We start from the raw sequence: 25,983 nt of genomic DNA, 5'->3' as shown, positions 1-25,983 counted from the left end.
TACAATATATGTACACTTTACCTTTTGTGTCTCCCCCATTTCCTCATAGACTGTAAGCTTGCGAGAAGGGCCCTCACTCCTTTTGATTTGAGATATGCTTATTCTGTATTGTCTGTATAAGTCCCCCCTAAAATTGGAAAGTGCTGCGGAATATGTTGACGCTATAAAAATAAAACAATATTATTATTATTAGGCCAGGAGCAGGCAACTAGTGAACATATTGTAGTGCCGGCGTCCCTGCCCTCTGCTAGGCAGGGACGCTGCTCCCCTCACCGCTCTGCTCCGTGCCCGGCTTCCTCCCCCCGCTCTGCTGTCAGCGCGCGCTCCGTCCCGGCGTCCTCCTCCTGCTCTGCTCTCAGCGCGCGCTCCTTCCCGGCCCCTGTGCTTAGGGCGCGCGCGCGCGCGCTCCCCTCCTCTTAAAGGGGCCGCGCGCGCCGCCCTAAAGAGTCCCCGGCCAATGGCCGGAGGACTTCATCATATATAAGGCACCTCCTCCAAAATGGAGGTGCCCGAGCAATGTTGTTTGCACCTGTGTCTCACCTGTGCTTCAGCCCTCAGGTCCCGTTGCCAGTTACCTGCCAGTTACCTGCCAGTTACCTGCCTGATTCCTGCCTGAATACTTGTTACCTGTCTGCCAGTCTGAGGTCCGACGGTCTGCCTTACTACTCCTGTCAGTCTGTCTAAAGGACCAGCCTGCCCGCTCACCTGGGAGCGCATATCAGCTACCTGCCTGCTTGCCTGAGGTCCGACGGTCTGCCTTACTACTCCGGTCAGTCTGTCTATGGACCAGCTTGCCCGCTCACCTGGGAGCGCTTCTCCGTTATCTGCCTGCTTGCCAGCCCGGAGGCTCCGTTGTCACGTGCTGTGACCACCAGCTATCTCAGAGACTCTTGCCCGCTCACCTGGGAGCGCATCTCCGTTACCTGCCTGCTTGCCAGCCCGGAGGTCCCGTTGTCACGTGCGGTGACCACCTGTTATTCCAGAGACTCTCGCTTGCTCACCTGGGAGCACACATCTACCATCTGCCTGCTAGCCTACCCGGAGGCTCTGCCATCACAGGTCGTACCTACCCTTTACCCAGAGACTGCCCTGATCACTTGCCGTATCTCCCTGTCCGTTCATCCAGAGACTGCCACCCGCTCCCTTACAAGGGCCGCCCCCTTGTATAGTAGCTCAGAGGTTCCGCCTCCCAGACCCGTTACAGTTTGCTCGGGCCATGGAACCCGGTGGCACCCAAGCTCCCTCGCTCTCGGACCTCTGTCTTGAACTGTCCCGTCAGAGGTCCCAACAGGAGGCCATCCTGGGTCACCTGCGGAATGTTAATACTCGCCTGAACACTCTGTCTGATCCACCAACAACCTCCGCCAGTGCCATATCTTGCAATCCGGCAGCTCCGCTGCCCACTAATACTATGGTATCCTACCCCGGACCCCGGCTTTCTGCACCTCCTCGCTTCAGAGGCGACCCCGTCCAGGCTCGGGGTTTCTTAAATCAGTGCACCCTGCATTTTGAACTTTTGTCCTACCAGTTTAACTCCGACCGGGCCAAAATTGCCTTCATCATGTCCCATCTCACCGGGGAGGCCCTGGCCTGGCTGAATCCTCTATGGGAGAGAGGAGACCCCCTGGTGTCCAACTTGCCTGCTTTTCTCACGGCTTTCCGGAAAGTCTTCGACGAACCCGGACGGAAGACCTCATCTGCATCATCGTTGCTACGCCTCCGTCAGGGGAGTCTCACCGTGGGCCAATATGCCATACGGTTCCGTACCCTTGCCTCGGAGCTGGCCTGGGATAACGACGCTCTGGTTTCCGTCTTCTGGGAGGGTCTGTCCGGCCGTATTAAAGATGAACTTGCCGGTCGGGACATTCCTACCACTCTCGATGACTTAATAACTCTTGCCACCCGGATTGACCTACGGTTCCAGGAGCGTGCCAAAGAGGTCACCCGTGAGAGAAGGATTCCACGTTTAGCTCCTACTTTCCAGAAACCCGTCATTCCCTCCATCTCTCCCCAGGTACACTCTCCTGAGCCTATGCAGGTCGACCAGACCAAGATGGTCAAAACCCGTCAGGACTCACGCCGTGCCGAGGGGAGCTGCTTCTACTGTGGCAGTAAGGAGCACCGGATCCGTGCCTGCCCGGAGAGGTCGGGAAACGCCTGTGTCTAGGTTCGCTCAGAGAGGTCCACCTAGACAAGAATAAATCCTCTCCATCCCTGCTGTTGTCAGTTTCGATCATCTACGGGGAGAACCGTTATTTCGAACTAGCCCAACTTGACTCTGGAGCAGCCGGGAACCTTATTTCACAGTCCCTGGTTGAGAAATACCGCATCCCCACCAAACCTCTGGCTGTACCCTTGTCTGTCGCTGCCGTGGATGGGGGCCTCTTACCTCGCCCCATTCAACTCATCACCGAATCCATTACCCTGCAGGTGGGAATGCTGCATTCTGAAAGTATCTCCTTTCATGTTCTGCCTGGACTCTCTCACGCCCTCTTGCTAGGTCTGCCCTGGCTCCAGAGACATGCACCCGTGCTAGACTGGCAAACCGGAGAGGTCCTTCGCTGGGGACAAGACTGTCATAAAACCTGCCTGGTTCCCGTCCATCCCGTCCGTCCCTCTCCTACCCCAGCTAATCTACCTGGACTTCCGATTCCTTATTGGTCTTATGCAGATGTCTTTAATAAAAAGGAGGCAGAGACATTACCACCACATAGACCATACGACTGTCCCATCGATCTGCTACCCGGTACTACTCCTCCCCGTGGGCGTATCTATCCTTTATCCGCTGCTGAGACCCGGTCAATGTCCGAATATATTGAGGAGAATCTGGCCAGAGGATTCATCCGGAAATCTACCTCCCCGGCGGGAGCAGGCTTCTTTTTCGTCAAAAAGAAGGACGGCTCTCTCCGTCCCTGTATAGACTATAGAGGCCTAAACCTGATCACGGTGAAGAATAAGTACCCCCTTCCGCTCATTCCAGAATTATTTGATCGTCTGAGGGGGGCTAGGATCTTCACCAAACTGGACCTTCGTGGGGCGTACAACCTGGTTCGTATTCGTCAGGGGGATGAATGGAAGACGGCATTCAACACCCGGGACGGCCACTATGAATACCTGGTAATGCCCTTTGGTCTCTGTAACGCTCCTGCCGTCTTTCAAGAGTTGGTCAATGACATCTTCCGGGACCTTCTCTACTCCTGCGTAGTGGTGTACCTGGACGACATCTTGGTCTTCTCTCCGGATCTCCAGACTCACCGGAGGGACGTTCGTCAGGTCCTGCTCAGGCTAAGGCAGAACCATCTCTACGCTAAATTTGAGAAGTGCCTCTTTGAGCAGACCTCGCTTCCGTTTCTGGGCTACATTATCTCTCAGACCGGCCTACAAATGGATCCTGAGAAACTGTCTGCCATCGAGAAATGGCCCCGACCGGAGGGGTTGAAGGCCATTCAGCGATTCCTGGGCTTCGCCAACTACTACCGCCTCTTCATACCACACTTCTCTTCCCGGACGGCCCCAATTTCTGCGCTCACCCGTAAAGGTACTAATCCCAAAGAGTGGCCACCCGAAGCAGAGGAGGCCTTTCTTTCCCTTAAACAGGCCTTCTCTTCCGCCCCGGTGCTGCATCGCCCAGATGGCAACAAGCAGTTCTTCCTGGAAGTTGACGCCTCCTCCTCTGGAGCCGGAGCGGTACTTACTCAAAAATCATCTTCCGGGAGGATGGTAACTTGTGGCTTCTTCTCTAAACTCTTCTCCTCCTCTGAGCGCAACTATTCCATAGGAGACCGAGAGTTATTGGCCATCAAACTGGCATTGGAGGAGTGGCGTTACCTGCTCGAGGGGGCTCTTCACCCGGTAATAATTTACACTGACCACAAGAACTTGGCTTACCTCCAGCATGCCCAGAGACTTAACCCGCGCCAAGCCCGGTGGTCCTTGTTTTTTGCTCGTTTTGATTTTGTCCTTCATTTTCGCCCGGCTGACAAAAACGTCAAGGCGGACGCCTTGTCTCGATCCTTTCTGGTGTCTGATCTCGAGGAGGATCCGAAACATATCATCGATCCCGCCAGAGTAATGCAGGTGGCTCCCGTGAGTCTAAATCGTCTTCCTCCTGGTAAGACGTTCGTACCAGTACCTGATCGGGAGAAGATCCTACACTGGGGTCATTCGTCTAAACTAGCTGGCCACGCCGGTCAGAAAAAGACCCTCCAGCTTATTACCCGGCACTACTGGTGGCCTAACCTGCACAAGGATGTAATAGACTTTGTTTCTGCCTGTGTGTCCTGCGCCCGCAACAAAGTTCCGAGACACCTGCCGGCCGGCCGCCTCCTACCTCTGCCAGTACCTGCTGCCCCCTGGCAGCATATAGCAATGGACTTCATTACTGATCTGCCCGTCTCTGCCGGTTGTACGGTCATTTGGGTGGTCGCTGACCGCTTCTCCAAGATGGCTCACTTCATTCCACTGCCAGGTCTTCCGTCTGCACCCGAGCTGGCTAAAGACTTTATCCGCCACATCTTCCGTCTTCATGGCCTGCCCCGTCACATCGTGTCGGATCGTGGGGTACAGTTCACTTCCCGTTTCTGGAGAGCCACTTGTAAATTGCTGGACGTCACCCTGGACTTCTCCTCCGCTTACCACCCACAGTCTAATGGTCAAGTGGAGCGGATCAATCAGAACCTGACCAGTTACCTTCGGCACTTCGTTAATGCCCACCATTCTGACTGGGTGGATCTCCTGCCATGGGCCGAATTCTCGTACAACAATCACGAGAGCGAGTCTTCCTCCAAATCCCCGTTTTTTGTAGTCTACGGTCAGCATCCTCGGATCCCGTTTCCCGTCTCCACCTCGGCGGACAATCCGGCTGCGGAATCTCTTGTTAACAAATTTTCCTCCATATGGGAGAGTACCCGGTCCGCACTCCTTCTGTCATCCGAGCGTATGAAAAGACACGCTGACAAAAAACGTCTGGACCCTCCTCAATTCCGCCCTGGGGATAAAGTCTGGCTCTCGTCCAAATATGTCCGGCTCAAGATCCCTTCCTATAAGTTAGGGCCTCGGTTCATCGGCCCACTGGAGGTCATCAGTCAGATCAACCCGGTGGCCTATAAATTGAAACTCCCGGCCAACTTACGGATCCCTAACTCCTTCCATGTGTCTCTCCTCAAACCTGTGGTGCTTAACTCTTTTTCCAAGTCTACAGGTACGCCTCCTGCTCCGGTTTCTGCTGAGGACGAGTTTGAGGTAGAGAACATTCTTGCCACCAAAAGGGTAAGAGGAAAGACCTTTTTCCTGGTAGATTGGAAGGGGTTTGGTCCTGAGGAGAGAACGTGGGAGCCCCGGGAGAACATCCATGCCCCTCTCATCCTAGCTAAATTTCTGTCTGGCCTAAAAAAGGGGGGGCCTAAAGGGGGGGGTACTGTAGTGCCGGCGTCCCTGCCCTCTGCTAGGCAGGGACGCTGCTCCCCTCACCGCTCTGCTCCGTGCCCGGCTTCCTCCCCCCGCTCTGCTGTCAGCGCGCGCTCCGTCCCGGCGTCCTCCTCCTGCTCTGCTCTCAGCGCGCGCTCCTTCCCGGCCCCTGTGCTTAGGGCGCGCGCGCGCGCGCTCCCCTCCTCTTAAAGGGGCCGCGCGCGCCGCCCTAAAGAGTCCCCGGCCAATGGCCGGAGGACTTCATCATATATAAGGCACCTCCTCCAAAATGGAGGTGCCCGAGCAATGTTGTTTGCACCTGTATCTCACCTGTGCTTCAGCCCTCAGGTCCCGTTGCCAGTTTCCTGCCAGTTTCCTGCCAGTTACCTGCCAGTTACCTGCCTGATTCCTGCCTGAATACTTGTTACCTGTCTGCCAGTCTGAGGTCCGACGGTCTGCCTTACTACTCCTGTCAGTCTGTCTAAAGGACCAGCCTGCCCGCTCACCTGGGAGCGCATATCAGCTACCTGCCTGCTTGCCTGAGGTCCGACGGTCTGCCTTACTACTCCGGTCAGTCTGTCTATGGACCAGCTTGCCCGCTCACCTGGGAGCGCTTCTCCGTTATCTGCCTGCTTGCCAGCCCGGAGGCTCCGTTGTCACGTGCTGTGACCACCAGCTATCTCAGAGACTCTTGCCCGCTCACCTGGGAGCGCATCTCCGTTACCTGCCTGCTTGCCAGCCCGGAGGTCCCGTTGTCACGTGCGGTGACCACCTGTTATTCCAGAGACTCTCGCTTGCTCACCTGGGAGCACACATCTACCATCTGCCTGCTAGCCTACCCGGAGGCTCTGCCATCACAGGTCGTACCTACCCTTTACCCAGAGACTGCCCTGATCACTTGCCGTATCTCCCTGTCCGTTCATCCAGAGACTGCCACCCGCTCCCTTACAAGGGCCGCCCCCTTGTATAGTAGCTCAGAGGTTCCGCCTCCCAGACCCGTTACACATATCAAAATGTTCGCCCTAACTGGGGCAGTATTATAGTAGTTATATTCTTGTACATAGGAGCAGTATTATAGTAGTTCTGTTCCTGTACATAGAGGGCAGTATTATAGTAGTTATATTCTTGTACATAGGAGCAGTATTATGGTAGTTATATTCTTGTACATAGGAGCAGTATTATAGTAGTTATATTCTTGTACATAGGGACAGTATTATAGTGGTTATATTTTTGTACATAGGAGCAGTATTATAGTAGTTATATTCTTGTACACAGGGAGCAGTGTTATAGTAGTTATATTCTTATACATAGGGGGCAGTATTATAGTAGTTATTTTCTTGTACATAGGAGCAGTATTATAGTAGTTATATTCTTTTACATGGGGCAGTATTATAGTAGTTATATTCTTGTACATAGGAGCAGTATTATAGTAGTTATATTCTTTTAAATGGGTCAGTATTATAGTAGTTATATTCTTGTACATAAGGAGCAGTGTTATAGTAGTAGTTTTCTTGTACATAGGAGCAGTATTATAGTAGTTATATTCTTGTACGTGGGAGCAGTATTATAGTAGTTATATACTTGTACATAGGAGCAGTATTATAGTAGTTATATTCTTGTACATAGGAGCAGTATTATAGTAGTTATATACTTGTACATAGGAGCAGTATTATAGTAGTTATATTCTTGTACATAGGAGCAGTATTATAGTAGTTATATTCTTGTACATAGGAGCAGTATTATAGTAGTTATATTCTTGTACATAGGAGCAGTATTATAGTAGTTATATTCTTGTACATAGGGGGCAGTATTATAGTAGTTATATTCTTATACATAGGAGCAGTATTATAGTAGTTGTTTTCCTATACATAGGGGGCAGTATTATAGTAGTTCTATTCTTGTACATAGGAAACTGTATTATAGTAATTATAACATGTCACCATGTCAAGTTTGTCTCCCTCAACTTTTTATATAAAGCATTGGATACCTCTGTCTATGGATACAGTAGAGGTTGATACATACTCATGATAACTAATAAAATGAATATTTAGTGAGCAATATGTCGGCTTTACGAGCAGTTTGCTGTGAGAACCAGCCTGGGAGTCAGTGATTAATGGGTCAATTGTTGTATTACGAGCTATTACTACTGTGTATAGACGAGGCTCCTGTTGTGTCATAGGCATTTTTCAGACTCTCTCACAGCAAGATTCAATGTTTCACCCTTACAGGAGTGTCCATGTCTATAGCTCCTACTTATATAATTTCACCTTGCATGTCCTACCATGTCCTGACTGTAAATGTCATGCCAGCATCACCAGTTTAAAAAAAATCTGAAAGTCATGATAAAGTGTGGCGTCTCCACTGGTCTATGACACGTACTCCCTGCTTAATGTTCCCAAATGGAAATCTGAACCAAGTAAAGTTGGCCATATCAAGACTCAATAATGTTGTGAGAAATGTTCCATTTTTTTTTTTTCCGCTCAAACAAGACTGGTGGAGCCGAATCGGCATGAGAAAATAATCGCAGATCTGCACTGCCCCATAGTATAACATTGGGCCGAGGGCTATCCGATAAACCATTGCATAGCACTCTGCCGTGTTATATGGCCGTCTGACTGCATCCTGAATGTCAGCCTTGACCCTTGAAGTTTTTTGGAAGAAGAGATGATTATGCAGCATTAGAACAATTGTGCACCCTCTTCTTTTTTTAAAACCTGGTTCTTCATGGTTAATAAGCTTTACACACTTATTGATAGCCGTCATTCCTCCGTCGCACTGCCTGGGTACACACCACTCCCTTTGCTTCCTTTTCTTTTGCTGCAGGGCTCACGTGTCTATCTCCTCCAGAAGAGAAACGAAGGAAATCGGTGGATTTGTATTAATTTTTTTATTCTGTAAAGTATTATTCAGATATGGAAACCTGTACTAGCAAAGATCTGGTCTTCACAGGTGATTTGAGTAAAATATATATTTTTTTTTAAAAGAAGAGTCACAATTAAAAATGGATAATGATAAGAGATAAAAGGTAACAAGGTATGTATATGGAGATCTCTATGAATGTCAGACAGATCTGACCCCAGATCACAGCTAATCGGCGGGGGTGCCAGGTGTGGGACCCCGGCCGATCAGACATAAAGACTTATCTTAAGAATAGGCCATCAATGTAAAAGTAGTGGACAACCTCTTGAAGTCAATATTCTGGCTCATATCCATGGAGTTTCGGCGCCTGCCCAAATCAGAGAATGTCACGCATCAGTGATGATTAAACAATTTACAAGCAAAATATAAACAATTATTAGCTTTTAAGGATTATTGGCCTCAAAAAATGTCAAGACACTCTGGAGGACATTAACTTACAGAACTTTCCTAGGTTCTCTGCAGACTTAACTGGTTTCTTTAGCTGAAATTAACAAAACCTGTTTTTATATAGCTGACATAGAATCATAGAATCATAGAATCATAGAATGGTAGAGTTGGAAGGGACCTCCTGGGTCATCTGGTCCAACCCCCTGCTCAAAGCAGGATTCACTAGATCATCTCAGGCAGATGTCTGTCCAGCCTCTGTTTGAAGACCTCCATTGAAGGGGAACTCACCACCTCTCGTGGCAGCCTGTTCCACTCATTAATCACCCTAACTGTCAAAAAGTTTTTTCTAATATCTAATCTGTGTCTCCTCCCATTTAGTTTCATCCCATTGCTTCTAGTCTTTCCTTGTGCAAATGAGAATAAAGATGATCCTTCTACAATGTGACAGCCCTTGACATATTTGTAGACAGCTATTAAGTCTCCTCTCAGTCTTCTTGTTTGCAAGCTAAACATTCCCAAATCCTGCAACCGTTCCTCATAGGACATGGTTTGCAGACCAGTCCCCATTCTGGTCGCTCTTCTCTGAACTTGCTCCAGTTTGTCGATGTCTTTTTTAAAATGTGGTGCCCAAAACTGTACACAGTATTCCAGATGAGGTCTGACCAAAGAGGAGTAAAGACCGATAATGACTTCACGTGATCTAGACTGTATGCTTCTGTTAATACATCCCAGAATTGTATTTGCCTTTTTTGCTGCTGCATCACACTGTTGACTCATGTTCAGTCTATGATCTATTAGTATACCTAAGTCTTTTTCACATGTACTGTTGCTTAGCTCTATTCCTCCCATTCTGTATATGCTTTTTTCATTTTTATTGCCCAGATGTAGTACTTTGCATTTTTCCCTGTTAAAAACCATTCTGTTGGTTGCTGCCCACTGCTCCAGTTTATTTAGGTCTTTTTGAATCCTCTCTCTCTCTTCTCTAGTATTAGCTATCCCTCCTAGCTTTGTGTCATCAGCAAATTTAATCAGTTTACCCTCAATTCCTTCATCTAAATCATTGATAAAGATGTTGAACAATACAGGTCCCAGGACGGAGCCCTGTGGTACCCCACTTGAGACATTCATCCAGTTGGATGTGAAGCCATTTACAACCACCCTTTGAGTCCGATCACTAAGCCAGTTATGAATCCACCTAACAGTTGCCTGGTCCATTGCATACTTGGTCATTTTTTCAATAAGGATGATGTGAGATACTTTGTCAAATGCTTTGCTGAAGTCAAGATATACTATATCTACAGCATTTCCCTGATCCACCCAGTCAGTGATTCTGTCATAGAAGGAAATTAAGTTAGTCTGACATGACTTGTTAGTTACAAACCCATGCTGACTCTGGTTAATCACTTCATTCTTATCCATGTACTTACATACATGTTGTTTAATAATTTGTTCAAAGATCTTTCCTGGTATAGAAGTCAGACTCACCGGCCTATAGTTCCCTGGGTCCACCTTCTTCCCCTTTTTGAAGATAGGAACAACATTTGCTCTTCTCCAGTCTTCTGGGACTTCTCCTGTTCTCCAAGAATTTTCAAAGATTATGGAGAGTGGTTCTAAAATTTCTTCTACAATCTCCTTCAGTACTCTGGGGTGTAATTCATCTGGACCTGGAGACTTGAACTCATTTAAGTTAGCTAAATATTCCCTCACAATCTTTCTGTTTACTGATAACTTGGATTCCTCTATTCCTTTAAAAGGACAGTGAAGATCAGTTGATGTTACATTTTCTTTCTGAGAGAAAACAGATGCAAAATAGGAATTAAAAAGTTTGGCCTTCTCAACATCCTCTCTTACCATTTCTCCATTTTCATCCTGTAAAAATCCTATAGCATCTTTGACTTTTCTTTTACTTTTGACATACCCCCAAAATCCTTTTTTATTGCTTTTGACATCTCTTGCAAGCCTTAATTCATTGTCAGCTTTAGCTAACCTGATACGTGCCCTGCAGGATCTGCAGACTGCATTATAATCTTCTTTAGATATGCCTCCCTCTTTCCATTTAATAAACATTTCTTTCTTTCTTTTTAGCATGTGTTTAAGTTCTGTGTTCATCCATCCTGGTTTCCTTAAATGCTTCCCATTCTTCCTACTTTTCGGGATTGTTAACGATTGTGCTTTGAGAATCTAATTTTTAAAAATTTCCCATCCTTCCTGGACATTTTTGTCCTTAAGGACATCCAGCCATTGGATCCCTCCTATTCTCTTTCTGAGTCTCTTAAAATCTGCCTTTCTAAAATCTAACCTTGAAGTTTGAGTCTTCACATGTCTTCCTCCTCTAGTTATCCAAAATTCTATAATAGCATGATCGCTGCCTCCTAGGGTCCCAGCCACCTTTACCTCCTCAACCATTTCCTCCCTGTTTATAAGGATTAGATCCAAAGTAGCAGATCCCCTTGTTTTCTCCCCTACCTTTTGGAAGATAAAGTTGTCAGCAAGAGAGGTTAAGAATTTGCTTGACCTGTTAGTTTTACTTGAGAGAGATTCCCAACAAATGTCTGGATAGTTGAAATCTCCCATGACCACTACGTCATATTTTTTGGAGAACTTGGTCATTTGATACATAAAGAGTTCATCCATATCTTCAGCTTGCCCAGGTGGCCTGTAGTAAACGCCTACAATGGTGTCCTTTCCGTTGTTCTCTCCTTGTATTCTTACCCAAACAGTTTCCACAGAACTCCCAGTCTCTGAAGCTTCAATCTCTGTGCAGATATACGCTTTTCTAACATACAATGCAACACCTCCTCCTCGTTTATCAAGTCTGTTTCTTGCAAATAAGTTGTATCCTTTTAGCCTTTTATTCCAATCATGTGTATCGTCCCACCAAGTTTCAGTGATTCCAATGACATCATATTCCTTTTCCTGCATTAGTAGTTCCAATTCTCCTTGTTTGTTGCCCATGCTTTGTGCATTTGTATAAAAACATTTTAGTTTGTGATTGGTTTCTCTTCCTCCCATATTTTTATTATTTAGATTTTTTTGTCTTTGTTCTTCTTTTCCACTTCCAGTAGCAGAGATCTCAATAGTATTTGTCAGCTGTATGGCTTTTTCTGGCCTTTTGCTTCCCTTCCCACATTGTTCTAGTTTAAAGCTCTTCTGATGAGTGTAGCAAGGCGACTTCCAAATACATGTTTTCCAGTCTTCGTAAGGTGCACCCCATCTCTAGCAAGTAGTCCATCGTATAGGTAATTCATTCCGTGATCCAGAAATCCAAATCCTTGTTGACGGCACCATCGACGTAAAACGAGGAATATAACATATTGGCAAATTATAGTTTATAATAGCTGTATTCTTTATTTTCTTTATCAGTACCAACAATGGCAATATTTTTCACAAAAGCACAGTATCCGCATGTCTAATGTTAATATACAGACCAAGCCCAATGTATATTTTATATATTGTACCTTTTGTGTTTTTCTTCATCTCCTTCTGCTCCTATGTGCATCCGGCTTCACAGAACTTAGTGGGCTGTGCTGCTCTTTTCTGCTAAAATTACATTTCATAATAGCACCCTGCTTCTCCTCGGTGCTGCAGGCCCCTCACTCTGCTCTCCTTCACTCTTCTTAATAGTGATACATGCAGCGTAATTTTTATGTCGATAGATGAGGTGACCGTTGATAGTTTTGAAGGTAGCGACTGTCACTCACTATTTGACCAATATTCATTACACCACATTTATTAGTGTTCATGGAGATCTTCTTCACGGCATGGTCTTGCTCTCCCCTGCATGCTGAGCCGAGCATTGCATAGCTGAGTTGTGCTACAACCTGGATGTCAGGGCAATGATGATGCCTTGAGAGGGTCTAGGGGATGTTTTATTAGACAGGGTATAAGTGAATCTGTTTTTCATGAATTAGACAGGGTCACTAGGTGCAGATACAGCTGGTATTAGTGGGTTCTTCAGAGAAAAGCATAGCTGAGCAGTGCTTCTCCCTGGCTGTCAGATGTTTTATTACACAGTCATTAGGTGATCTGCTATACTCAACAACAGCATTAGAACTAGTGAACGATGGATCTAGTGCCAATGGAAGGTATTGAGAGCCGTGGTGGGTCATCATTAGCAGGTTGTAATGACACAACTTAATTAATTAATTCTGCATGTATTATGTATGGAAAGCTGAGATTAAATGCTGCACAGTCATCTCTTTTTCCACAAACCTTTTATATTGTTTGAGATACATTTTAAGTTATTTCAATGGTCCGAGTACTACTGGACTGGTAAGGACTGGTGGGAAATGGGTGCTAGTGGTCCTGAGATGATAGAAGCCCATGTACAATTGTCCCTTTAACCCAGGAGCCCACCGGTAGCATTGACTCCGGGGACCGACTGTTCAGTTACATGTAAATATTACATTACCCTCGTTCACAAATTATCTATGCTTCTATATAATAATAAGCTCAGTAGTTTGGTAAATGAATGATTAGATTCTGCTTTGTCTGAATTGTGCAAACTACCTCTCATATAGGAATTGGGGTCCACTCCTACTCAGGGGCCCATCGCTGGATTCATCTGACCCCAGGGGGCCAGTCTGAGCCTGCTCTAGCACCTGACACTTTTAATCCTTCCCTGCATTTTGGGTAGGTCAATTTGGGAATAGACACATTTGCTGTAAATGAACTATAAGTGCGGTGAATGCAATCCAGCCCCTGCCTGATTTTAGAAATAAACCCTTGCATTATAGGGTGGAGTGCTCATAACTTGCTCTCCTCTCCATGGACATCTTATGCATTGCAGTACTTAGTAGGGACATTTTCTAAGATACCCCCAAAAAGTATTGTATTATTTTATCCTCAGGGCCCCTGTGCAGATAAATGTGTCAGCCTTCGATCTTAGTGGTCCCTCTCTCCTTGTGAGTAGTGCCACACCGGTGTAAGGAGACTTACAGGCCATGCAATGCTTTTCTTGGGAATTTAAATATGCAAATAGTCTCTTCAGAGAAAAAAAGGACTTGAGCACTAGCGCCACTTATTGGACATATGGATCCTAAAAGTCAATATCAACCCTTTAACGAGTCCATTAAACAGTTGATATTCACTTTTAGGATTGCTACATACAATAGATGCTGGTAGAACCATTGGTCTCATAGATAAACTACCCAGTTCTATCAAAGAAATAGAATTTTACTTATGCATTTCCTCCTTTTCCCCACTAGGTGGCAGCATCAACTCTGTTCAGCTTTCTCTCTCCGCCACGTGATACAATGTCAGTCATTCACATCACTGGAGTGCTGCTCACCTATTGACTTATTAGAGCGAATATTAGTTTATTGCAGAGCACAATACTGCAGCGTGTGCCAGATATATCTCCATATCAATAGAACCTGCTCCTCAAGCTATATAGAAATATCAAACCTAAACCTGATTTTTGTAAAGGGTTGGTGATTTGCTTTTGGGGTTTCTATTTCTTTCAATGGAAGGAAAAGCCAACTAGAAAACAGTTAAAAAACAAGGACATGCAATACATAAATGTATGGGCAAACATAGCGGAAATTACTAGTACCCAGAAACCCTTAGGAGAAAAAAAAAGTGTGACCCTCCCTCAAGGTGGCGCTAATGTCATTCTTGTTTATTGTGTAATTGAAGGAGGTGAGCTGTGACATCGCCTGTGAATGGTGGATCCTGTGCTATCTACTGTATAGAGAGATGTTATCAGTAGTGTTGAGCCACCCCCGTAGTGTTCGAGTTCGGTTCGGTTCGTCGAACACCCGTGTGTTCGCCGAACTGTTCGTCGAACTGTTCGTCGAACACCTTCGAACACCGTTAAAACCAATGGCAGGCAAACAAAAACACATAGAAACACATAGAAAACACCTTCAAAGGTGTCCAAAAGCTGACAAACTGCTCAGAAGACATAACTAACACATGGAAAAGTGACAAGTACATATAGTCATGCGAAAATAAAAGAGGTGGAGGAGTAAAAGGAGAGGGAGACACAGATATAGGCATGTCATGCCCTTCTAAAATCCAAAAAGTGAGAAGCCGACACGGCCAGTCCGCTCCTGCCCGTGCCGCCTCCGTGTCGCCGGGTTTGTGCCAGAGCCGCGGTGAACCCTGACGGCCAGCCCCCCTCTCCCAATACTGGTGCCTGTCCGCTGGTGGGTCGAGCGAGCCCCCTTGTGGTGGAGGCAGCTCTAAGCTTTTTAATTTAAATTGTCTCTCTAATTTGAATGAATACACTTTAAATCCATTTACAAGGATCTATTGGAGGGCAAGTCTCATGCCAGCAGCTGTGGTAATTCCAGCTCCAGTAGCGTCCACTAAAGCTGCTGCAGTTAAAAAGCTTTTATAAGGATCGAGCTCGGCTGTCCACCGCAAGGCATCCTACTGCCAGTCCCAGCCCCTATGCCTTGGGGTGCCTCCTGATGCTCTTCACTAAGTATCCCATGGTCCCGAAGCATTTCCTTTGAAAAAATTAAGTGTCTAAACTACAGGTGGTGCAGCTTGCTTAACAGCCGGGATAATCCGCTTACTAGCAGACACTGCTACTAGGCACAAAGTATTTCCTGGGCTAGATGCAGTTAAAAATTTGTAATTAGATACTCTCGTTGGATGCTGAGAAAGCATTCCATAGAGTCTCCTGGCACGCCATATATGATTCTCTTAAAAAGCTTGGGGTAGGGGTCTAGGGGACCCTTTTATAGCCAAAATCACGGCCCTGTATCGCAATACGTCACCTAGGCTGAAGATAAATGGAACTGTAGCACCCTGAGGGCTCGGTTGCTACAGACGTATTGCACCTCACCCAGAGGTGTGATATCTCACTCTCAGGTAAGGATGGAGTGTGGATCAGGACCTGACACCTGCATGCATTACACCACATTGCCGTGGGGCAGGGCGACCAATATGCCCCTGAGATGGGCACGACAGTCCCTGTCCCTGGCTGGAGTGGGGGGAGGGAACACTGAGGAAGGGGAACCCTGTAGTGCAGGAGCAGGGAGGAAGCAGTTCCTGGGTGCATTGAGAAGGGAGTATAAAAGGTGGGCACCATCTTAGTTCAGTGCAGAGAAGTCTGAGCAGAAGTGGCAGGGAGCAGGGGCTCTGCATGAGCTCTGCTCCGGAGGCGGGCCTAGTAACAGAGGCCCAGGCCTGGAAGAGGGAGAAGGAAGGAAGAGGAGCGGAGAAGGCTCCAGGAACGAGGAATGAAGGGATCCCAGGGGTGCGGACGGGCGAGTCGCCACCGCACGCCCGAATCCACCTGCGTGGAGGGGTCAGGCCAAAGGGGGAGACCGGTCCCCGAACTAGTGGAGGCAGGAAACGACCCTCAGCTAGAAACCGGAGGCTCTGACATTTTATGTGGCGCAGCCCCTCGCTACACCCGCTAGGAAGGCACCACATAGGGTCAGGGAAACTGGCGCCAAGTTTACCAAGAGGAGGCCCGAGGCAGCCGGACAGAAGTGTTGGTAAGAAAGGCCAGACAAAGGACACACAAAGGGGGTCCTGTGAAGTGCTCCAAAGTTATCTGGGAGTTGTCTGAGCCCCTCACCTGGTGAGCACAGTACGACGTGGGCAGCCGTTACCTGCAGACGTGGTCTGGATAATAAGAACTGTGAGTAAAGGCCCTGAACTGCATCACTGACTCCGTGTCGTTACTGCTGCTGCCCTGCACCATCACCCCCATCCTCCGCATACACTGCCCTGAGGCTATACTCCTCCCGTGGGGAGTTATGCTACGCTCTGCTGCACCCACAACACCAGCCTCAGTGGTCTGCCCTGTAGCGGCGGTTCACTCTGACCGCAATCCACGGGTGGCGTAGTCGGACATTTAAACATCAAAACCACATAAATAGTTCCGCCACTGGTTTGACCGCCCTGAGCCACGGAACTGGGTCGCCGCCACGAAGACTACAACCACCAGCATCCACCAAAAAGGGTCCGGCTCCGGGTGTCCCAAGGCCCAGGGGGTGCGTCAGAACATTTTCATCACCTTTCACAATCACCAACGGGACAAGGCAGTGATGTCCTCTGTCCCCTCTCTTATACATCCTAGTGACGGAGCACCTGCTCTCATCAATTCGCCATAACCCCAATATTAGGTGGATTGAGGTGGGAGGCACCGAGTACAAGTGCTCTCTATTTGCTGATGATGTCCTAGTATATATCACTCAATCACATATATCCATCCATGCTGTTATGGCTGAAATAGATCACTTTGTTACATGGTAAAATTTTAAAATCAATGCAGCGAAGTCTGAGGCCCTCGATGTCTCCCTCCCCAAATCCATATAGGATTCCATCCAGTCCAACTTTCCCTTTGCCTGGCCCTCACAGGGTATCAAATACTTAGGAATTCCTATTCATAGAGACCTCTCCCATCTATGTTATCTTAATTTTGGGCCCTTTATTGAACAACTCCATACAGACCACGGTTGGCAAGTTGGAACTGTGAGATTCACTACGTGAACCACTGGTGTTTTGTGGAAAAGCACATGTACACTGCGTTCCAAATTATTATGCAAAAAGTGTTTAGGAGTGATAAGGGAAGAATTTGTTTGTTTGTCAGTTAAACTCATTGATGGTGATGTGTGTCAGGGCTCTTTATATCACTGTAAGCAATTGCAGACACCTGTGCTAATTAGTTTGGCAGGTGTGTCCAATGAAAGGCAAGACTACTTAAGAAGGCTCTCTCACATTATTAAGCAGCCTACATTTTCTGCCAAAATGGGAAAGAAAAAGGATGTGTCGGCTGCTGAGAAGCAACAAATTGTGGAGTGTTTAGGTCAAGGCATGACTACAATCAACATTGTGCGATGATCAGGATGAAGTGTCTTGGCAATCAAGAAGTATGTAGCTGATTCACAGTACACACGTGTGCGTGCTGATAAGGGCAAATTGAGGACTCTTTCCTACAGGCAATTACGTCAGGTTGAAAGAGCAGCGGCAAAAAAGCCTTGTCATAGCAGCAGACAAGTTTTTGAAGCTGCTTGTGCCTCCAACGTCCCCCGAACAACAAGATGCAGGGTCCTTCAGAGGTTTGCAGCTGTGCATGCGCCATCCTGTCGACCTCCTCTATCCACTTCACACAAGCAGAAACGGCTCCAGTGGGCCAAACATTACATGAAGACTGATTTCAAAACTGTTTTGTTCACGGATGAGTGCCGTGCAGCGCTCGATGGTCCAGATGGATGGAGTGGAGGATGGCTGGTTGATGGACACCCCACGCAAACACGGCTACAGCGCCAACAAGGAGGAGGTGGAGTAATGTTTTGGGCTGGAATCATGGGGAGAGAGATTGTCGGCCCCTTTAGGATCCCTGAAGGCGCTAAAGATGAACTCCATAATGTATGTGGATTTTCTCAAACAGCACTTCCTGCCATGGTTCAAGAAGAAGAACCGTGTATTTCACAGCAAGATCATTTTTCTGCATGATAATGCACCATCTCATGCTGCACATAAAACATCTGCATCTCTGGCTGATATGGGCATAAAAGGGGACAAACTTATGGTGTGACCCCCATGCTCCCCTGACCTCTACCCCATTCAGAACCTTTGGAGCATCATTAAAAGGAGTGTCTATGATGGCGGGAGGCAGTTCACATCTAAGCAACAGCTCTGGGAGGGTATTCTGTCCTCATGCAAAACAATTGAAGCAGAAACCATCCAAAACCTGACAAATTCAATGGACGAGAGAGTTCAGAAGCTCCTTTCGAACAAGGGGTCCTATGTGAAAATGTAACATCACCTAGAATAAAGTTTTGAGTTGAAAACTGTTTGATTTCAGTTTCTAACAACCTGCTAATGCTTATAATTTCAAAAATGACCATTTTTTTGGTCTTTATTAAAATGAAAAGGTTGATCGAAAAGTTTGGGGGATCTAAGAGTGTGGCAACCCAGTAGTCATGATTACTTCGAATTCTGACAATATGAGGGTCATGCTGCAGGTAGTGCAGCAAGAAGGCACTTATGTGCCTTGCGCATCTCGGAGCCCCAAAATTATTTTCCGGGCTAGATGCAGCTAAAAATTATTTTTAATTTTAAATCTGGTGAAGCTTTAGTATAGATGGCCTAATAGGATCAGTGCTGCACACTGCTACAAAGCCCAAATTATTTTCCAGTCAAGATACAGATAAACATGATTAGTAATTTGAAAGCTTAAAACGGTTGGTAGGGTGATTTTAACCAATCATCAAGCTTTTACTCTCCCCAGGATGACACAGGGGTAGAAAAGTCGTTTCGGATCCATGATTTGTTCATCTTTATGAACGTGAGTCTGTCTACATTATCAGTGGAGAGCCGCGTGCGCTTATCTGTCAGCACACCACCAGCAGCGCTGAACACACGTTCAGACAGAACGCTGGCTGCGGGGCATGACAAGATCTCCAAGGCGTAAGTGGCTAGCTCTGGCCATTTATCCAGATTGGAAGCCCAAAAAGAGCAAGGGTCCAGTGACACAGTCGTGGCTTCAATGTTTACTTGGAGATACTCCTGTACCATCGTCTCTAGGCGTTGACTATGTGTCAGACTTCTTGTCTCCTGTGGCCTTGCAAAGGATGGGCTAAAAAAGTGGTGAAATGATTCCGCAAAATTGATGTTACCAGCAGATACTGTGGTTCTGTCACGGTTTGAGTGCTGAACACTTGACGGTCCCACGGTTGGCAAGTTGGAACTGTGAGATTCACTACGTGCACCACTGGTATTTTGTGGAAAAGCACATGTAAGATTCTGCAACAGTCTCTGCTGATACTCCTGCATGCGTGCATCCCTTTCTATGGTAGGAATAATTTCTGCAAATTTACTTTTGTACCGGGGATCTAACAGTGTGGCAACCCAGTAGTCAGGATTATTTCTAATTCTCACAATTCGAGGGTCATGTTGCAGGTAGTGCAGCAAGAAGGCACTCATGTGTGTTGCGCATCCAGGAGCACCAAGTCCCTGTTGTGTTGGTGGCGAGGTAACAATCATGCTTCCTTCCTCTGTCCTCTCCCCCCAACCTCGCACAACAGAAATGTGATCAAGGTCTCCCTCATCTGATGAGTCTTCCATCAGTTCGTCCTCCACTTCTTCCTGGGCTCCTGCACCTTCCTCACTAGTTTGGCTGCTACCATGCGCCCTGGTAAAACCATCTCCCCCACCCTCACATGCCTGCCGCCTTGGTGCTGCCGACCGTCTGGACCTTGCAGATGTTAGCCCTTCCGCATACAACTCCTCCTCCTCTACTTCCTCCACCTCCTCTTGTGCCACCACCTGACTCCGAATTCTGTTTAACATGTGCTCCAGCATGTAAATCACCGGAATAGTCATGCTGATAATGGCATCGTCAGCACTAAACATCTTCGTCGCCATTTCAAAACTGTGCAGAAGGGTGCATAGGTCCCTGATCTGAGACCACTCCTCCAGCGTGATTTGCCCCACCTCTGAATCTCGTTGGCCCAGGCTATACGTCAGAACGTATTGCACCAGGGCTTGTCGGTGCTGCCACAGTCGCTGCAACATGTGCAGAGTTGAATTCCACCGGGTAGGCACATCGCATTTTAGCCGGTGAAGTGGCAGGCCCAACGACTTCTGTAGAGATGTAAGTCGCTGAGCTGCGGGATGCGAACGGCGGAAGTGAGCACACAGCGACCGTGCCCTCTGCAGAAGGCCATCTAGTCTGGGATAGTGGGCTAAAAATTGCTGGACAACCAGGTTCAACACGTGAGCCATACAAGGCACGTGTGTGACATTGCCCCGGCGAAGGGCCGCACCCAGGTTTGCAGCATTGTCGCACACGGCCTTCCCTGGTTTCAGGTCCAGTGGAGACAACCATTCATGAAATTGGTTCTCCAGAGCTGACCACAACTCCTCAGCTGTGTGACTCACATTTCCCAGACATTTCAATGTAAAAACCGCCTGATGACGTTGAGCCCTACTGCCAGCATAGTAAGGAGGTGTGCAGGATCCCTTCTGCGCAGTTAGAAAGCTTGTGGCATGACCAGACAGGCTTTGGGTGCAGGTGGAAGACCGAGAGGAGGTTGAGGAGGCAGAAGCAGTGGTGGAAAAATGACATAAAGAGGATTGACGCACAACTCGTGGGGACGGCAAGACTTGGACAGCAGCCCCTTGTCCTGCTGTCACCATAGTTACCCAGTGCCCAGTCAGCGACATGTAACGCCCCTGTCCATGCCTACTCGTCCAAGTGTCTGTGGTGAAATGCACCCTGTCACACACAGAGTTTCTCAAAGAAGCGGTGATGTTGTGTGCGACATGCTGGTGGAGCGCAGGCACACCTTTCTTTGAGAAGTAGTGCCGACTGGGCATCTGGTACTGGGGCACTGCGACGGACATAAGGTCTCGAAAATCCTCTGTGTCCACCAGGCGGAAAGGCAGCATTTCTGTAGCCAAGAGCTTGCAGATGGTGAAATTCAACCTCTTAGCTTTCTCATGGCTAGGAGGAAATGGTCTTTTACTTGTCCACATCTGAGGGACCGAGGGCTGGCTATTGTGCTTAGACGGGGTTGATAAGGGTGTCCCCGGCAAACTGCCGGTCTGTGAGGAAGATGCAGGCGGACATGTTAGGTTGCCTTGATCCAAAGGTGGTGCTATCGATGTCGGACAGCGCTCAAGACCAGCTGGTGTTACCACCTCCAAAGAAAATGATGACCTGCCAATCACGCTGGCTGTTGCGGGTAAAGAGGTGGCAGGTCTGCGCCCCAAAACAGGTGTGACTGCTGTCCCCCCAGTCACAGAGGATGAAGAGGCCGCGGATGCACAAGATATGGCAGACGGTGGTTGGCCCGGCCGGCTAGACCGCATTGTAGCACACTGAGCTTCCCACTGCAACTTATGCTTCATGTCCATGTGCCGGTTCATGCATGAAGTACTCAAACTATGTATTTTTTGGCCTCTACTTAGCTTTTGCTGACAAATGTTACAGATAACACGAGTTGGGTCATCTTTATCGATCTGAAAAAATGCCCAGGCTATGCAAGGCTTAGCACCCATGCGACCTGAAGAGCCACCACGACTTGTGGTGAGAGGCAGAGTTGTGTTTGAGGATGCAGTTGTTGACGTGCTTCCAGTACTACGTCTCTGTCCAGGAAGGCGCAACCTGACCTCGTCGTCACTAGCATCTTCCTCCACCTCCTCTGCTGACCTCATCTCTTGGCTGACTGTGGGTTGACAGTAAGTGGGATCTCCGACCTCATCATCATCACCCTGTGCGTTATCACACCCGTCGTCCTCAGAGCCAACCTGTTCCTGCCCTGACAAAAAACTAAAGTTGTCGCACCAATCAGGTATTTGAGTCTTATCATCGTCTTCCTCATTGTCTCCACCAACAGGAGTTACAGTTTGGGAATGAGGGTCTACATTATGGTCAGAACCTTCTGCGTCTGGTCCTGGATCCGACTCATAAAGATTCTGGGCATCAGTGCAGATCATTTCCTCGTCTGGATTCACAGAAGCGCTGGAGTCGACCTCTGATTCCCAGGCTATAGTATGAGTAAACAGCTCTGCAGACTCAACCATCTGTTCTACCTCATACTCAGACGGGCAGCTGGAGATTTGGGAGCTGTGAGGAAGCAAGTGCGATTTGGGTGACACCTTTGAGGACTGGAGTATTTGTGATGTTGAAGTTGATGTGGAGGAGAGCCCACTTAAAGGAGCACTTGATATCCGTTGAAGCACCTGCTGTTTTTGTGCCTCATCTGGAATTTGTAGCGATTGGCGTGGCCGTAAGAAAGGGATCTTATCACATTGTCCGCTAAAAGAAGTAGACATTTTAGTTTGGCTGGAAGATGGTCTTTCTTCTGCACCTACCCCACGGACACAACCTTTTTTCCCCTTCCCAACACGCCTATTCCCTTTCCACCAGCAGCAGGCCTTTTTCCACTCATTTTGGTGGTTAACTAATTCACAACTCTGGAGTTGTTTGCACAAAAAAACAATGGATGGTAACCGAGCAGAGCTGAGTGGCCAAACTGTGGTATTAGGCCAAAACTATTGGCTGGGTTAGATGCAGAAAAAAATTATTTTTAATTTGCAACCTGATGGAGGTCAGTATAGATGGACTAATAGACCAAGTCCCACACACCGCTAGAAGCCCAAATATTTTTTCAGAGCTAGATGCAGAAAAAAATTATTTTTAATTTGCAATCTGATGGAGGTCAGTATAGATGGACTAATAGACCAAGTCCCACACACCGCTAGAAGCCCAAATATTTTTTCAGAGCTAGATGCAGAAATTTTTTTTATTCAATTTGCAACCTGATGGAGGTCAGTATAGATGGACTAATAGACCAAGTCCCACACACTGCTAGAAGCCCAAATATTTTTTCAGAGCTAGATGCAGAAAAAAATTATTTTTAATTTGCAACCTGATGGAGGTCAGTATAGATGGACTAATAGACCAAGTCCCACACACTGCTAGAAGCCCAAATATTTTTTCAGAGCTAGATGCAGAAAAAAATTATTTTTAATTTGCAACCTGATGGAGGTCAGTATAGATGGACTAATAGAACAAGTCCCACACGCTGCTAGAAGCCCAAATATTTTTTCAGAGATAAATGAAGAAAAAAAATATTTTTAATTTGCAACCTGATGGAGGTCAGTATAGATGGACTAATAGACCAAGTCCCACACACCGCTAGAAGCCCAAATATTTTTTCAGAGCTAGATGCAGAAATTTTTTTTATTCAATTTGCAACCTGATGGAGGTCAGTATAGATGGACTAATAGACCAAGTCCCACACACTGCTAGAAGCCCAAATATTTTTTCAGAGCTAGATGCAGAAAAAAATTATTTTTAATTTGCAACCTGATGGAGGTCAGTATAGATGGACTAATAGAACAAGTCCCACACGCTGCTAGAAGCCCAAATATTTTTTCAGAGATAAATGAAGAAAAAAATTATTTTTAATTTGCAACCTGATGTAGGTCAGTATAGATGGACTAATAGACCAAGTCCCACACACTGCTAGAAGCCCAAATATTTTTTCAGAGCTAGATGCAGAAAAAAATTATTTTTAATTTGCAACCTGATGGAGGTCAGTATAGATGGACTAATAGACCAAGTCCCACACACCGCTAGAAGCCCAAATATTTTTTCAGAGCTAGATGCAGAAAAAAATTATTTTTAATTTGCAACCTGATGGAGGTCAGTATAGATGGACTAATAGACCAAGTCCCACACACCGCTAGAAGCCCAAATATTTTTTCAGAGCTAGATGCAGAAAAAAATTATATTCAGTTTGCAACCTGATGGAGGTCAGTATAGATGGACTAATAGAATGATGCTATGCCCAAAAGATTTTATTTCACTAGGTGCAGTAAAAAAATTGGTATTCTATACACAGGTGGTATATCTTGCAACACAGATAGGCTACTCCACTGACTAACACACTCTGCAATAGGCCAAAAAGGATTAGCTTTGCTAGATTCAGCCAAATGCTGTGAAAAAAACTTGCACAGCACTGGCACAGACCTGCCTGGCAAAAACTGATAGGAACTGATGTAACCTAGTCCTGAAAAGGACTCCAATTACAATTAGTCTTTACTCCCACAACCTATCTATTTAAGAGCACAGACCTCCCTGATAAAAGTTGTAGGAAATGCTGTAACCTAGTCCTTAAAAGGACTGCAATCACAACTATTCCCTACTCCCAAGCTATCTGTAGATTTCAGAGAAAATTGGCTTGAAATTAACAAGGTATAGCACACACAGCAACAGCGGTGCCGTCTAACACGCAGCTGCAGCAGTGAGAAAATGGTGGCGACGGGGAAAATGGCTTGGTCTTATAGGGCAAGGACATGTGACATACACTGCCAATCACACATGCCCTTGCTTGTGTGAAAAAAAGTACTTCGCTCCGTGTGTGCGCTGCTGATAGGCTGACAGATTGCACCTCCCCACTGCAAATGCGGGAAAGAGAAAAAAAAATGGAGATCTTCATTGTTCCTGCAGAGATCCATCCCCTGCCCCTCCCCCCGCCCCGCTGTACACTCAAACTGCGTATTAACATTAATTTTCATCATTACTGAGAAAAAATCCAGTTATGATTTTGGTGCACGAACAGTTATCGAACATAACCTCGAACAGCCGAATTTTTCTCAAATTGTTCGTGTTCGCCGACCGGCTCGAACACCGCCCAAAACAGCTCGAATTTGAGATTGGCGAACAGTTCGAGTAGAACAACGCTCATCTCTAGTTATCAGTCATTTTAGAGGAGGAGGAGGTAAGCTGTGACATCACATTCATAATAGTTGATGTCACAGCTCACCTCCTCCCCCTCCTGGACAATGACAGATAACACCTCTATATACAGTAGATAACACAGGATCCACCATTCACAATAAGTGATGTCACAGATCACCTCCTCCTCCTGTACAATGACAGATAACACATCTATGTACAGTAGATAACACAGGATCCACCATTCACAATAAGTGATGTCACAGATCACCTCCTCCCCCTATACAATGACAGATAACACCGCTATATACAGTAGGTAACACAGGATCCACCATTCACAATAAGTGATGTCACAGATCACCTCCTCCCCCTTTACAATGACAGATAACACCTCTATATACAGTAGATAACACAGGATCCACCATTCACAATAAGTGATGTCACAGATCACCTCCTCCTCCTGTACAATGACAGATTTCACCACTATATACAGTAGATATCTGTCATTGTACAGGAGGAGGTGAGCTGTGACATCACCTATTGAGAATGGTGGATTCTGTGTTATCTACTGTATATAGCAGTGTTATCAGTCATTGTGCAGGAGGAGGAGGTGAGCTGTGACATCTATTGTGAACGGTGGATCCTGTGTTAGTGATATGTAGTCAATGTGGAAAGTTTGTAAAAAAAAAAGTGTAACTAGATGAAAGAAGAGGAATTATGCTTTGTTATGGACAAAGACTTAATTAGAAACCTCTTCCCAACCCCCACCTTTGAAAGCCCAAATTTATTCCCCTAAAATGTGTAGTAAGACTGAGGCTCTGACTGCAAGAATATTTTAATAAATACTTGGATTGAATGAGACTTGTGCATGAACTAGATATTGAACTTATCATTGAATGCCATAGTAATACTTTGTTTTATGGCCATTCTCCTCCGCATAGAATCACTTGGACGCTGGGTCTCAGGTCTGGTTATTGGACAACCCGAGGAATGCCCATTATCTGCCCGCCATCCACATTCTCTCCTTATCTGGGCAGCTGTTCTACATTAGACCTGTGCTGCGTCTCCTCGTGTTCACCTCATTATTCTCAGTGTAGTGAACGCCTCGTGTT

The sequence above is a fragment of the Phyllobates terribilis genome, unplaced genomic scaffold (assembly GCF_046119375.1).
Source record: "Phyllobates terribilis strain yellow unplaced genomic scaffold, ASM4611937v1 Scaffold_1__5_contigs__length_1240528914, whole genome shotgun sequence".
In the NCBI taxonomy this organism is placed as follows: domain Eukaryota; kingdom Metazoa; phylum Chordata; class Amphibia; order Anura; family Dendrobatidae; genus Phyllobates; species Phyllobates terribilis.
The sequence above is the reverse complement of the archived record's forward strand: the minus strand, read 5'-3'. Positions refer to the sequence as shown.